We start from the raw sequence: 16205 nt of genomic DNA on the forward strand, positions 1-16205 counted from the left end.
TGTCCGATGTTCAATATTTTTTAAACAATAGACCACTAACTTATCGTTCTTGTGAAAATGAGGTAGACGTTATTACCCCAAATCATTTCCTTATTGGAAGGACCATTCCATCCTTGATGTTTGGAGACTTGGAACAAGTCCATGAATGGGAATTCGGAGAAGACTACCCTTCTCTTCTCAACTTGGTTATGGACTGTAGGGATTATTTCTATGAAGAGTTCAAGAAACGATGGTTGACAGAGTACTTGGTCAACTTAAGGGAAAGGGATAGAGCTGCATATCACAGTTCTAGAAGCTGGGAAAAGGGAGATATTGCCTTTTTGAAACTCCCCTTCAAGACCAGACCCTTCTGGCCCTTAGTTCGCATTGTGGAAACTTTTCCTGACCAAGACAAGGTGATACGTATAGTCTCTGTCGTTAAGCCTCATGGAAACTCTATTAAAGTGAACATTAAACTTTTAATCCCTCTAGAGCTCCATGATGAGTTGAGTTCCAGTCTTGAGGATGAATACCCTGGGGATCCTAATGTACAGGCTAGAAAGTCTGAACCCTTTGAAGAGGTCTCAGACTCGGAGGTTAACTCTTTGCAAGACGATTGTGTCTCTCTGGAACCTATCTCTGTGAGGCCAACTCGTAAGACTGCACTGGCCTCTAGAGACCTAGTAAGGTCTCTAGCAAACAAAATCTTGTTATAAATTTTGTTCGAAAGTGTTATATTTCTTAAACACTTTTTTGTTGTTGTCGGGGAGGCTGTGGTAATTGTTGTTACGGGAATTGTATTGTTTACTCGAGCTACGGCAATTTCCCGAAAGCTTGTTTAATTTTCGAATCGGGAACCTTTCCTGTAACTTTGTACCATACTATCGTAATTCTAATCAATATATTATTAAACTCCCCTCCCTCTTTATTACTTTTTAAGCCTATGTTGTAATTTGATTAACAAATCGAGAACTTTGAGAACTTACTTAAAGTATCAGTTGTCCCGTGGCTTCGAAGCCGTTTTACGAGCTCGTAAGAATCCCAGCCGAACAAGACTAAATTTAGTTAACTGAACGTCAGACAAGCTTCAACTCTGGTACCAGAAGGACAAATAAACCTCGGCAAGGGATTTCTACAATTACGTCGAAGCCTCAAGAATACTTTCAGTTCCGACGATTAGTTAAAGAACTCAACAAAGTAAGTTCTCTAACGTTCGCAGTTTGAAACCAATTAATTACAACAATGGAAAAAGTAAAGTTGTATAACTTGTTATGCATGCTTTCATATATCTAAGCGTTCTAGATTATATATTTCATACAGCTTGATGTGCTTAATTGCTGTATTTCAATCTTAATCGTAGTTCTACAGCTATCAATTCACTAAATTAACTGAGGCCGTAACCACAGGTGTCTATTAATTTGTAATAATAGCTTATATACTCTGAAAAATGCCTCAACATTTATTCCTGATACCAAGGGAGCAGACATAATGTATGCCGAGGGGATACTGCAATATCAATTTTTGTGAATATAGAGGAGTAGTGAATAAAACCATCTTGTATACTGTCTCGTCGGTGTCAACAGTCATAACATCCGAGGTGTCGAAAATAACTCCTGACTCAGACGTTTTTAAAGTAGATAATCTATCATTACTAATTGTCACAGCCTATTGCCCGTCTTCTGGTTTGAGGTATAGGAGGAATAAGGATTCTTCATGTTACTCATACTCGTTTATTAGAAACCCTCGGGCCTGGTGTGCTCCTACTGACTATGGTATCTGTAATTTATGTTAACAAATCAATCCAGATACTTTGTTACATTAACAAATTATTTGCACCATGACTTAGCACTGACATAATGAAACATACCATGATTATTTCGCCCCCATGGCTTCACCATAATTCGTTCCTTACTATTCTCATTCAAACATTGTCTGACAAACCAGAATTAATTATTAACAATGTGACCTCTACATGTCATTCACTACTGCATATTTAACATATTACAAGGGAACAGATTCTCATTCAATGCTCACCAAAAGGGTTCCCTTCTACCTGCTCAACACACGTCTTGTCCCCGTGAAGGACAATTATCAAAGGAACGATTTTATGTGATATCTACGGAGGTAGTCTACGTCACTATTCTGTGTATTCAGAGGCTAACAATTTCAGTACCTTAACCCATACATGTCCTCCTTGGTTCACAATTTGACAATACACAGCATTTTATTGGCTCCAATACAACATATTGTCATTGTACAGTAATACCTTCTATTACATACACTAGCACTACTTTCTATCGCGGAACAGTACAACGGGAGCGTAAATCTGTAGTTTACATTTCTTCATAACAATACCATCATCTTACAACATAATTTCACAACACAATTATATCATACATAATGAACCAATACAATGACTCAAGTTCAAATTTGTAACACTTCCAATATTATATTCTATACGTCGTAAATTACATACGGGGTGAGTTACAGTTAGCTTGAATCATGTAATTGGCATTCACATACATAATAGTCCAATACAACACGGCTCAAATCCAGACATCAGGCAATTGGCATTTACACTAATTAATATAATCTGTGGTTACGATTCAAGTTGATTCAGTGAATTGATAGCTGTAGAATAAGGATTAAGATTGAGATACAGCAATTAAGCTTATCCAAACTGTATGAAACCAGTGTTCATGAATGCGTCGTTTGTGGAAGTCAAGTGAAATTGAAAACATTTCTAAAATCTGTTGAGGGGAATAATCTTCTCGATATATCAAGTTGTAAAAGTCTACTTTTTTCCATATAGGATAAAATTTGCCTCCCATCTTTGTTTACATCTATGAACGCATTATATAAAACATGTAACGTAACGGACTCGACGCCATAGGACAACGTATCGTTCTTCTGGCTCTAAAGGAATGTTGGATTACCAATATACAATTGATCATCATCAATCTTTTAATTTTGCCACATGGTGTCTTCTCCGTCTTGGTGTATTGCCCATCAATAATTCCCATCTATACGGATAATCTGTATCGTGCAACATCTGAAGCATTTTCATACCCTGGCCTAAACCATTAACTATATATGTATAATATCTTTAATTTTGGCCTCCAGCCCCTCGACAACTAGATGTCAAAGGCTGGCGCGAGACTGAAGCCATTTTTACGGAATTCAAGACATAATTTGAAGCTGACTTTAAGTGTTGGTGACTCGTGAATGGGGAGTGGCCTAAAATTCATCCCCAATCACAGATCTCATATGAACACTACCGTGTGAAATGTGTAACCACGGTTATTGTTGTGGTTACATAAGGTGGACTTAACCCTTTATCGGGCAAGTGATCATATTTAATCATTAAAATTGGCTTGGAAAATGGCGCTCCCGGCCGCCCCGATCTTGGGTTGAAACAGGGAGATGGTGCCTAAGCCAATCAGGAAGCTTCAAGCTACTCGCGTGGGTATGACGTCATCACCTCGGGCCAATGGTAGGAGGGTGAGAGCGACTTGAATATCAGTCTCGTCCGGGCCGCCACCAAGTGCACTTCTACGCTGCAATTGTCTCCACCTTCTCGCCCCTACTTTCCAACATAATGTCGGTAAGTTGATTATACTTTAGTATTATATAGTTGAAATGTTGCACTATAATGTGATATAGGTGACATTTGTGTACGATGTGCATAATTAGGTCAAATCGATTGCCGAAAAAGTGAGTGATCATATCTGATCATATGCCCAGTAAGGGTAAATGTAGGAAAATTCTTAAGTTATCATATATGAGCATATGCCCGGTAAGGTAAAAACGGTGAACATATAAAGATTTATGTGTAATTATGTGTAACTTTTATAACACTTCAAAATACAATGAGGAATGTTTCTACATTATTCTACAAACAATATTTGATCATTATATTATATTTTTACCAGTTCATAGTGAAATATAAGCAATATAATTATATTTTTGTTATTTTCTTTGAATTCTTTGCTCAAAATCTAATTTCTATGGAAAACCTATGCCCAATTTCTAGTTATTATTATTATTATTATTCAGTGTTCATGTGGAAACAATTCCTATTCTTTTCTAATTCATTCACTTTATTTCAGTTGCTGTACCATCTCTTCTACAAGAGGACCAGGACCCAGAAGGCGTTGGTTCCGACTGACCCGGACCTCAGTGAAGATGACCTCTTCAACGACGACGATTGTGAGGACCCCAATTATGTCCCCCTGCAGCACGACCCCAACACCCCAGGGCCCAGCACCAGTACCAAGCCCCCAGCAAAGAAGCGTCGGGCTGCCTCAGTATTCGACGTAAATCTTGACGTGGATGAGGAGGATATTGAGGAAGAGGAGGAAGGGGATGCAGATTGTGAGGAAGAGGAAGAACAGCAACAGAAGGGCAAGAAAGAGAAGAGTGCGTTGGCGACAAGGTCAACAACGTGGAAGAAGGTTGACATGTCTAACTCACTCATGCCCACCTACACCCACCGAGCTCCCTTATTTGTTGAGTCATCCTACCATTACAGGCGTGACGTTGAGTCTCTTGGGGAGACAAAACCAATGCCACTGAAGAACTTTCGGCTGGAGCTGTTCCGCTTTGCCAGCAGCAGGAAGCCAAACATTCACCGTCGCCCCAGGTCATCAAATGAAAGCTCGTCACCTGAAGAGGGCCGCAGCAAAACTCCAGTCTTGCCAAAGCCCATGAAAGGCCACCGCAGTCACACCCCAGTTCCTTCTGTGAGGTTTGACAAGACCCTCTTCCATTACCCAGTCCTAGAGAATAGGCAGACCTGCAAGAACTGCAGTAAGCAGGGCAACATCATCCGCTCCAACTTCGTGTGCACGGTCTGCAAGGTTCACCTGTGCATCAACCAGACCAGGAACTGCTTTCTTGCATACCATGAGCCTGTGGCCTAGGCTCATGGTATTTTTTTTATACATTTTGTACTTTTCATATAAAACTGCTGCTGTCATTCTATGTGTTCATTACCCATGTATTTACATCTTCAATATTGCAACATTATGGAGTTTTTTACCCCTTACCGGGCAAGTGATCATATATGATCACTTCATTGATGGCGATTTGCAACTTCAATATGCAAAAATTCAAAAAATGTTCATAAGTAAAAATACCTTAGATTTAGGTCTACTATCATGGTCTAGGGTTGAAATTTTGATTACTCAACTATTTCTGTATGTGCCCGGTAAAGAGTTAATGTGGACAAGATAAACTCCGAAACCGGAGTTCCATCTATTCATTTATAATAACAGATCTGGTTTGAAATATAATAAACTATATATGGACCTTTTGGGCAAAATACAGTAAGTGCCGGGCCTTGACCTCGGGCACACCTGTGTCTGGCAGGCATTCGACCTGGCAAGGTCTGGCTGGCAGGCACTCGACCTGACCAGATCTGGCTGGCAGGCTCTTGACCTGCCCAGCTCTCCTGACTTGGTTACATTATCATCGCGTAATATAGGGGGTTAGTGGGATGTCGTAAGTGAAGGTGTTAGTCTTGTACATTTAGGCATTGTGGTCAGTTCTACTTATGAGGGTTAGTCGTATAGTTGGTGGGTATGGTTAGATATGTTATATTTATGTTAGCTTATGGGTAATATAATAGGGATAGGTATAATAAAGGGGGTTTAATGGGTTTCTCTGGTGTCATTAGGCATCTTTTTGTGACGATATCTTGTTTGTCTGAATTACTGCTGCGTTAGGTTGCTGTGGTAAGATGTTTGTTCTGGGAAAGCAAAGTCAGCAAGAGGGGAGTCTCGTTGAATGCGAGTGCTCTGTCGCATGCGTGTGGATCACGTGCGTGGTAGGTGATGGTTAATAATGGTTACAAAATGTAAATAAAACCAACGAGGGGACGCATTCTACGAGAGTATACCAGTCTCCCCTCAACACCTACCTTTCCATCGTTCTCCCACCCATACCTATTCCCCATGCCACCCACGAAGTCGGATTACCACCAGAACAGAGACGAATGAAATCACCAAGTGGCCCCAGGGTCACGGTAAGCTACAATTTTATGATCTATATGAAATATTCGTGATAAACGATTAGAATGCAAACATTCGTGATGAATTATTAAGTATTCAGCAAAGACATACGGTGCTTTGTGTCATAATTGTACAGTACTTTTCAGGGTTCAATGAGCCCCTGCCGATTACAGGTATGTAGTGTTTGCCTCTTTGAGAACGTTGTAACGTCACAAAAGTATCTCCAGTATTAACTTGGGGGACGTTCACATAGATTAGATTTACACCGTTAGCATTTACTTATTAAAAGGATGAGAAAATCAGTTAGAGGTCATAATATTCTCCACACGAGGCAGTCAACCAAATATCTGAGCATAAAAACTATCATGTCACTCCCATCGGTATTACACTATTATGTCCAATATTTGATAAGACACAAAGTCCATCACTCATTAACAAGCTATATAAATCGTTAGTTCGTCCACATTTGGAATATGATGTTTCCGTATGGTCACCGAATCTCATTAAAGACATTAACAGACTGGAAAAAGTACAACGGCGAGCCACAAAACTGATTCCAAATATCAAAAATAAATCATACGAAAATCGACTAAAGCACATGAATCTGTTTTCCCTAAAAAAGCGTAGACTCAGAGGTGACTTGATACAGGTCTTTAAGATTTTAAAGGGAATTGACAACATCAAAAGTGACAAAATTTTCACATTGAATGAGAATCAGACAAGAAACAATGGTCTCAAACTGTCCGGAAATAGATTCAATTTGGAAGTAGGTAGAAACAACTTTGCCAACCGTGTAGTTAATGAATGGAATAAACTTCCTGCACAGGTAGTGCAATGTAGTTCAGTTCGAAGCTTTAAGAATCATTTAGATAAATACCTAAGTAAGATGCTGTAATGATTATAATTTATTTTATATTATTTGTTTTTGTTTTGTTATAATTTGTCTGTCTGATTTTCATTTGTCATTATTCATTAGTTATATGTCAATTTATTATTTAATATTTACCTGTTTGTTTATTATTTTAACTATACCTATGCATTTATTTATATATTTTATTTGTTATTTACATTATTATAGTTTTTATTTATTATTTTATTATTGATATGATTTTTTTTTTTTTTTTTTTTTTTTGCATCCGACCTAGATATGGATCAAAAGGTCTCCTGTCGGCATGCTCCGCCTTTGTAATCCTTTGTAATCCTTTGTAAGAAATCCTTATCAATCACCAAAATTGTGACACGATGTGAAATTGCCTTGATGATCTCAAAATCATGGGGAGGAAAACTGAACTATCGACATACAAATCTTTATTACTAACTCTACTTTAATGTGTACATAATGTTATCTACATCATATAATATTTTGTATAGAATAGGACATGGAAATCAATTATCTAGATATGAGGCATGAGAGAGGGGAAGATTATGCGTTAGTTTCTGCTATTCTTTAGGTTGACTCACTCGAAGAATGTTCACTGCCGAGGACTAGCGAAGAACAGACACGATGTCTTGTAGGAAGGAGAGCCTTGCGATTCTATTCGGCCAGGGAATGGCGAAGAACGCACACACAGGCGTCAACTCAGGCCTTGCAAAGAGGGCCGCGTCCACAGGCCATGAAGTATGGGCTGGACTATGGACTACCGAGAAAAGACCACCCGTTCGCGCGGGATCGGTAGTTGTAGGAGGGGAAGGGATGTTTGTATGAAAGAGGGCTATTGCCACCGGACCCTTTTTAGGGATATTTATTGCGTGATACCGTGGCTCAGGTGGTATGGAGCAGGAGACTTGGAGTTGAAGGCTAATCTCAATATCTGTGAGGGGCTTTTAGGGATATTTATTCAACAAGACCTAAACCAACAAAGTTAGGAAAGGAGTCGGAGGCTAAGTCGTAGGGGAATTCAGAAAAATGGAAATATATGTAGTGATTCCTTTATTTACTTAATTATTGTATATAATTATTGTATATGTAATACTTCTTTACTATACATGAGTACTTAATATCAACATGTATTAATTGTAAATTTTTTGTATAAGTAAGCCTACGTAGTTATTATATTATATAAGTGCCCTATATACAATTATATAACCGGTTATATATACGTCATTAGGCGTACGCTATAAGCGTATGCGTCTATGCCAATTTTACATGCTATAGCATTAAGGTATTTAGTATAATGTTACCCTTAACCATTTTGCATGCATATTCCTCATTATACGTAATTGTTCTCTTATTTCTGTATATTCTTATGTATACACCTAGATGTGTTGTCTGTATTGTTTTGCCTGGTCTTTTCTCCGCCTGGCAACAGTGTATCAGAAAAGGGATCGGGAGAGCGTGCTCATGCCCAAGGCTAGGCCTCCCTAGCATCCGCTTGAGAGAGATCACTTCCTGCCATACTTGTGTGTAGACCTACGTAATAAACTCCCAACAGAAAAACCGTGTGTTAGCACTTAACCACATATTTGTAGTGGTAGGTAAACTGAAATGAAAAGATGCGGTAGGAGAGAAAGTTAGAAATTAAGTTAATTTCAGTTAGAGAAAAAAACTTATGTAGATGTTTGTGCATGCAGTAATTTTGTTTGCGACATGCTTGTGTGTGTATAGACCGATTTCATGTGACGCACCAGCTCCGTGAACGGTCAGCGCTGGTTCAAAATATTGTTTATTGACATCCACGTAAAGTCTTAGTTTAGGGTTCGTTGTAGTGTTGTTAAAAAAATATGCCCAATTGTTGTGCGGTGGGATGTGTGAATAGAAGTAACAACAACCCAGATCTCAGGTTTTATAGCATTCCAGGAGGATCTCATCCATTTCAGCGCAATAGAAGACGACTATGGTTACGTGCCATCAAGCGAGAAAACTGGTCGGATACAGCTATAAAATATGCACGTATTTGCAGTGCTCATTTTATTTTTGGTAAGTCTTAATAATATTTTGTTTTCAAAATATACATGTTCACAACACTGTGGAGCATTTTATGATTATTTTCAAGTGTCGGTCTGCGGTTTGTTTTCATATTTTTAAGCGTCTTGTTGGCCTAGCATAATGCAGCTGTGTGGTATATTTAATACACATGCATAGAAATATTTATTCAGTACTAGACCACCTATGACCCGTTGGGTCAAATAAAATATTAAATGATACGTTGTTAATAAAATGGTTGATAAAATCTTTATTAAGACTGTACAGCCACGTGGCAGAAAACGTGACTGACGACCTGACGCTCTCTGCCAGCATTGAGCTTGCTTGACCCAATCCAGCGTAATTATCTAATTACGCACCACAGGTAACTGGCCCACGAGTAGTATATATACCGGGTTCCGCCGCATGTAAAATCAGTTCACATCGAGAAGAGGAGCAACTGATGGCCTCACTCTCCGGCGCCTGTGAGAAGGACCCTTCCAAGTTCTGGAGGACCCTCAAACGTGAGCTGGAGGAGTGCTCTGTGCCACCACCCAAGGTCATCAACCATCTTAACCACTCTGCACACTCCCCCCAACACCAAGCTGACCTTCTGGCGTCAGCATGGAGTGAGGTCTTTAAGCCCCATCCTGTGCAAGGACCACATTGCTTTAGCACCTTGCACAGTGTTAACTCATTTATGAACAGCTGTAGTGACCTCATTCCCGACGAGACTGTTGATCTCTCTCAGTTAGATGAAGATGATCCCCTTATCTGCCCCATAGTTTTGGAGGAGGTAAAGGGGGTTATCTCGGCACTAAAACTAAAATCCCCTGGCCCTTCAGGCATCGATGCACACATACTCAAACGTATGCCAGACAACATAATCTCACACATGACGACACTATATAACAGCTCACTAGCCTCTGGGTACTTCCCACAACTATTCAAGGCCTCCCATACCATCCTCATTCCTAAACCCCAGAAACCCGCCTCCGCCCCCCTTTCATATCGGCCCATCTCCCTTCTGGAGTACTTTGGAAAGGTGTTCGAGCACGTCTTAAGCCGTCGCCTGACCGTGTACCTAGAGACGGAGAATGTGCTGAGGGACTGCCAGTTTGGTTTTCGGCCGGGGCGCGGTGCAGAAGACGTAATATCCATAATCACTCAATGGGTTCAAAGACCGCCAGACGGTCGCCCTGGTAAGGCCATTTTGGTTTGTAAGGATGTGGAGAAGGCATTCGATACTGTCTGGCACGAGGGCCTGAAGTACAAATTGTACCACAACTTCGACTTTGCCCTGCCGTTCACAAGGTTGCTCTGCAACTACCTGGACGACAGGTCAATTAGAATAAAGTGGCGGGGCTGTCTGTCCCAACCTTTTGTGCCGAAGGCTGGAGTGCCGCAAGGGTCAGTCCTTGCCCCCACTCTGTACAATCTATATACGAATGACCTGCCAGAGCCGGCTTATCCTCGCAACCAGGCTCTAACTCTCTCGTACGCGGACGACACTAACCACATAAGCAGACACAAAACGCTGCAGGGAGCGTTACACGTAATGCAAAACATCCTAGACGGGGCACACGCGTGGGAGCAACAGTGGCGCATTAAGACCAACGCGTCGAAATGCAATGCTGTACACTTCCGCTGCAAACGAACCAACAGAACAATCACAAACACTCCTCTTAAAATAAACAACACAAACATCCCAGCGAAGGACCATACCCGTGTGCTGGGTAGCACACTTGATAGTGGCCTTACCTGGACCCCACACTTCCGCAAGCAGGGAGCGAAGGCTAGGGCTGTGCTGGGTAGGCTCAGACGCTTCAAAACTGCAACACTGAGAACCAAACGTCGATTGTACCTAGCCCTCGTCAGACCGATTCTGTGCCAGTCCCCGGGACTAAGCCAGCTGACATGTGCCACCAATAACTACGAGCATCAGAAGGTTCAGAATGCCGCTGTCCAGTTCATCACGGGCTCGCGATGGAGCGACTTCAGAACCACTGAGTCTCTACACCAAATTTCCAACATCCGTCCACTCAACCAACACAAACACAAACTTCACTCAAGACACCTAGAAAAACTGCACGCCAAACACAAACATCTGATACAACATATTACACCTAGACCACACCGTACAGACTATCTGTCAGCTGCGCCCGTCCCACGTGCGGTGTACACGATAAAACGTGTATAACCGCACCAACAAGTAACATACCCCTTCACCAGCTTGACTGGTGATAATGTAATAATAATAATGGTAATGGTAGTAATAAGGATAATAATAATAATAATAATAATAATATCGTTACTCAAAACCTGACCTGGGGTAAAACAGGAATCCTCATGCCTTACCTGGGGCTAATCAGGAACGCCCTCTAAACGCGGGAAGTGAAATCTACTCACTAACCGTAAATTACACACACACACCTCTCACGAACATAGCCGCATCCCACGCACAAACATATACACTTCCTTTTTCTTCGACTAAAATTCGCTTCCTTTCTCACTTTCTCTTATACTACATCTTCTCATTTCAGTTTACCTCCCACTAAAGATTTTTCCGTTTTTCCCCCTTTCTCTACTACTACGCCTCCTACCATTTTCTCAACTTTCGTTGGTGATCCTAACCCCGTTGGTAACCCCGTTGGTAATCCCAACCTCCTAACCTCCGGCGTCGGGCGCTTCCCTCCAAGCTCCTGGTCAAGTCCTCCTATGCCATGACAACAATCTAGCCCCTAATTGCTCGCGATTCGCCCGGTGGCAATAGCCCTCTTTTATACACTACTATCTTTTCATTTTCTAACAGACGTTCTTCCCCTCCCACAAAACCCGATCCCGCGCAAGCGAGGTGGTCTTTTCTTGAATTCCAGAACTCCAGTTCACTCGCACCTTACAATAAAGGAGACGAACTCACCATAACCTCTTTCTCTTCGCCAAAAGTAGCATCGCTACAAGACAATGCTCTTATATTTATAATATTCTCCTATTATTTACAAAGGATTACAAAGGCGGAGCGTGCCGACAGGAGACCTTTTGGTTCATATCTAGGTCGGATGCGAAAAAAAAATCATGATAATAATAAAACAATAAAAAACTATAATAATGTAAATTGTAGCAACACGCTGCCACTGCTAGTGTCCCCTAAGTGTACACATCATACTGTTTATAAAATTATTATTCCGTATCGGATTATTATGCATGTCTTTTAAATTACACAATATGTTCCAAATATTATATGTTGTATGAAAATGACTATTGTATTGTTGAATTTATATATGTATAATGTTATTTGCATACTCTGTTCAAAGATTTAATTATTTTTAATATATTATGTATTTAATGGCGGACGGGCCAGTTCAATGTTATTTCGAAAGAATTTCTGCCTTTAAATTACTCCTGCCTACTATTTGAATAGCAATTTACTACTCGTAAGTGGAAATCAGCTGCATGAAGTGACAAATACACAAATAATTGCAAAGGTATAATTAAATAATAAACAAACAAGTAAATGGTAAATAATAATAAATTAACATATAACTAATAATAAATGAAAGTCAGACAGACAAATGACAATAAAACAAAAACAAATAATATGAAATAAAATATAATCATTACAACATCTTGCTTAGGCGTTTATCTAAATGATTCTTAAAGCTTCGAACTGAACTACATTGCACTACCTGTGCATGAAGTTTATTCCATTCATTAACTACACGGTTGGCAAAGTTGTTTCTACCTACTTCCAAATTGAATCTATTTCCGGACAGTTTGAGACCATTGTTTCTTGTCTGATTCTCATTCAATGTGAAAATTTTGTCACTTTTGATGTTGTCAATTCCCTTTAAAATCTTAAAGACCTGTATCAAGTCACCTCTGAGTCTACGCTCTTCTAGGGAAAACAGATTCATATGTTTTAGTCGATTTTCGTATGATTTATTTTTGATATTTGGAATCAGTTTTGTGGCTAGCCGTTGTACTTTTTCCAGTCTGTCAATGTCTTTAATGAGATTTGGTGACCATGCGGAAACAGCATATTCCAAATGTGGATGAACTAACGATTTATATAGCTTGTTAATGAGTGATGGATTTTTTAAATCAAAAGATCGCGCAATCAGTCCTAGAACTTTATTTGCTTTCTCAGAGGCTGAAATACACTGCTTGGATGATTTGAGGTCGTTACTTATAATTACGCCGAGATCTTTTTCACTATCCACTTTTGTTAACGAATTTCTAAATAACTTGTAATCGTACTTACTGTTATTTCTACCTATGTGCATTACCTTGCATAATAAATGCAAGGTAATGTGTTAAATTTCATTAGCCACTTTTCAGACCATTGCTGTAATTTATCTAAATCTTCTTGAATATCTAATTAGTGTGAGTGATCATTTGCCACTCCGCACAGTTTTGTATCAACAAATTTGGAAACAGTAGATTTTAGTCCATGGTCTATATCATTTATATACACTATGAATAGAAGTGGTCCAAGAACGGAACCCTGAGGGACTCCACTTGTAACATTTTTCCATCTAGAAGTTTTTCCATTTAAAACAACTCTCTGTTTTCGACCATTCAACCAATTACTAGTCCGTGTAAAGCTAATTTAGTAAGTAGTCTTTCGTGTGGGACGGTATCAAAAGCTTTTGCAAAGTCTAGATATATTAAATCTATATTGTTTCTTTTGTCATAATTCGAGATAACTGTGTTGAAGAATTCGAGTAAGTTAGTCATGCAAGAACGTTTCCGTCTGAAACCATGCTGGATATCATTTATCAAACGGTTACTTTCTAAATGATGTTCGATAGCATCTCTGATGATATTTTCCATTATTTTTCCTACAATTGAAGTCAAACTTATAGGCCTATAGTTATTTGGCTTCTTTTTGTCACCTTTTTTGAATATGGGAGTAACGTTAGCTAGCTTCCATTCTCTTGGGACATCTCCGGATATGATGGATTTCTTGAAAATAGTTTCTAATGGAACAGCAATCTCATTTTTTATTTCCTTTAAGATTCTTGGATGCCAACCGTCAGGCCCTGGTGTTTTATTAACTGGTTGCACACAATATTAATACTTTTCTCAATTTTAGGAGATAGGCTGAAGCCCTCTCCACCTTGTATAATAAGTAGGTGCTACTTTAGCGTGAGGTCTACCTACTGCCATATGTCGCCCGTCTACCCGGGAGGTGCAGCCTGAGGTCTACTGCGTGAGTGACCCGCCTTCCTACGGGTCACGCTCTCCCTCACCTGTCCATCAAACATGTGTCCTGCCCAAATACACAAAAAACGTGACCTGTCCACGTGACCTGACCTAACCTAACCTATTTGTGTCATTCTTAGAAGATGTATGAATTGTGTATCGCTAGAATAAACATCTGGAAATATATAACATGTTTATTTCTACATTTCTTCCTTTAATATGAATGTAATTAGAAATCCAATTATCTATCTAAGTCATTCCTAAGATATGTACAGAATATGTGTTAATCGCTAAAATAAATGATTAGAAATGGTAAACCTCACGCTATAGTGCTAACGGGAGGTAGACCTCACGCTATAGTACTAACCAAGATCTAAGAATATAAGGTCTAACCACTTCCGACCGAATTTCGAGGGAGTTGGCGCAGCGGGCCCGTGAACGTCACCTGGCTGCTCAAAGTGGGGTTAGCGGGTCCTATAGCTGTCAGTTGAAGCTGGTCCGTCGTTCGAAAATGACGTCGCCTTCGCTCGCACTGCTCCACGCAATTAGTTATATTCTGACAAATATTATATAAAATATATATATAAATATATATAAAATATTATAGTTCCTGTCTATATATATGAATATATAATATATATGATATAATATATATATATATATATATATATATATATATATATATATATATAATATATAAAACATTATAGTTCCTGTCTTCCTTGGCGTTTCACATTTTTCTTCAGTGTATCACAAAGAGAAAATGGACTCATCAAAATGACGTCAGAAGTTGCGCAGAAGAATGTAAACGGTCTGACCTGTATATTTAGACCTTGGTGTGGTAGACCTCACGCTATGGTAGCGCCAATAAATGGGTGCACCCATGTCATGAAGGAATGCAAATATTGTAACATTAGGCCCATACCTGTTTATAGATACATGTATCGCTGAGTAAATGCTATAAATTTGTTTACTTTGGCTGTAGTGAAGAAATATGAAAATGATCCCATACATAATAAGTAGAGTAATTTCAAATTTTATACAAAAATATTTATCTATGGTGAAACTACAAATTTACTATTTATAGTAAAACTAACAATATAAAATTTCAAGTTCATATATAAACTTACTTACGTAAGAGGGATGCCAATCAGGAGAGCAACTCTTCAGTCAGAAGGAAACTGAATGTCGATACTGAGTGTTTCTGATACTAACAGTTCAGAAACTACAGTTGAGCAGACACATAACAAAGGTATGCATATTTGTTTATAGTTCTATGATATATTGTTCAATCATATGTTAATGGCAATCACTGGTTTCTGCAGATATACACACTTTATGCACATGCGTGTACAAAATACATGAAAATATACAAAATAAACTTAGACCTGTAGTTGCTAATCTCTGATCTCAAACATTACTTACGAGACAGAACTTTAATTTTGCCAAACATGCATCAAATTACCAAACCTAGATTAAATAACACTTGCTTTTTCTGCATACTTTTTAGAACAACATATGCTCATGTTGGTTACTTGATATTCTTAATAGTCTAGGAAATTTTTTTACCGACTAAGGGACAAAACTTTATGAAAATGCATTGGCGCATCACAAAGCATCTATATTTTGTTCAGGAAAGCATACCCCAGCCTCCTCGAAATGTGCTTCAATTTCAACATCTTTCTGTTTCAATATCAAAGAAAAAAATGAATTACAGCTAGGTATGTTGGCTTTAAACAAACTTTACCAATTGATTAATTTGGATGACATCTTATCTCAATGCTTATTATCCATATTTCAGACCATGAATCAGGCAGAGCCATGAGGACCGAATTTGAGGAGTTGAAACAGCAATATGACCGCCTTCATACAGATTATGTACATCTCCGACAAGATTATTACTCACTCAGATGAAAATGTAGAGTTCAAGAAGAAGCTGGATATAAATAAGTTCGGTTATCATTTTTAAAAACAGACAACAACAACTTGAAATTTTTCACAGGCTTGCCTAACATTGCACTATTTCACTGGCTCTTGGAATTTTCAAACGTAACACACATTTAGTCAACAAGATATGTTATGAAGATCACTTGCTTGTACTGTTGAAA

This window comes from Oratosquilla oratoria, chromosome 10 (assembly GCF_046742065.1).
Source record: "Oratosquilla oratoria isolate Oo_2021 chromosome 10, ASM4674206v1, whole genome shotgun sequence".
In the NCBI taxonomy this organism is placed as follows: Eukaryota; Metazoa; Arthropoda; class Malacostraca; order Stomatopoda; family Squillidae; genus Oratosquilla; species Oratosquilla oratoria.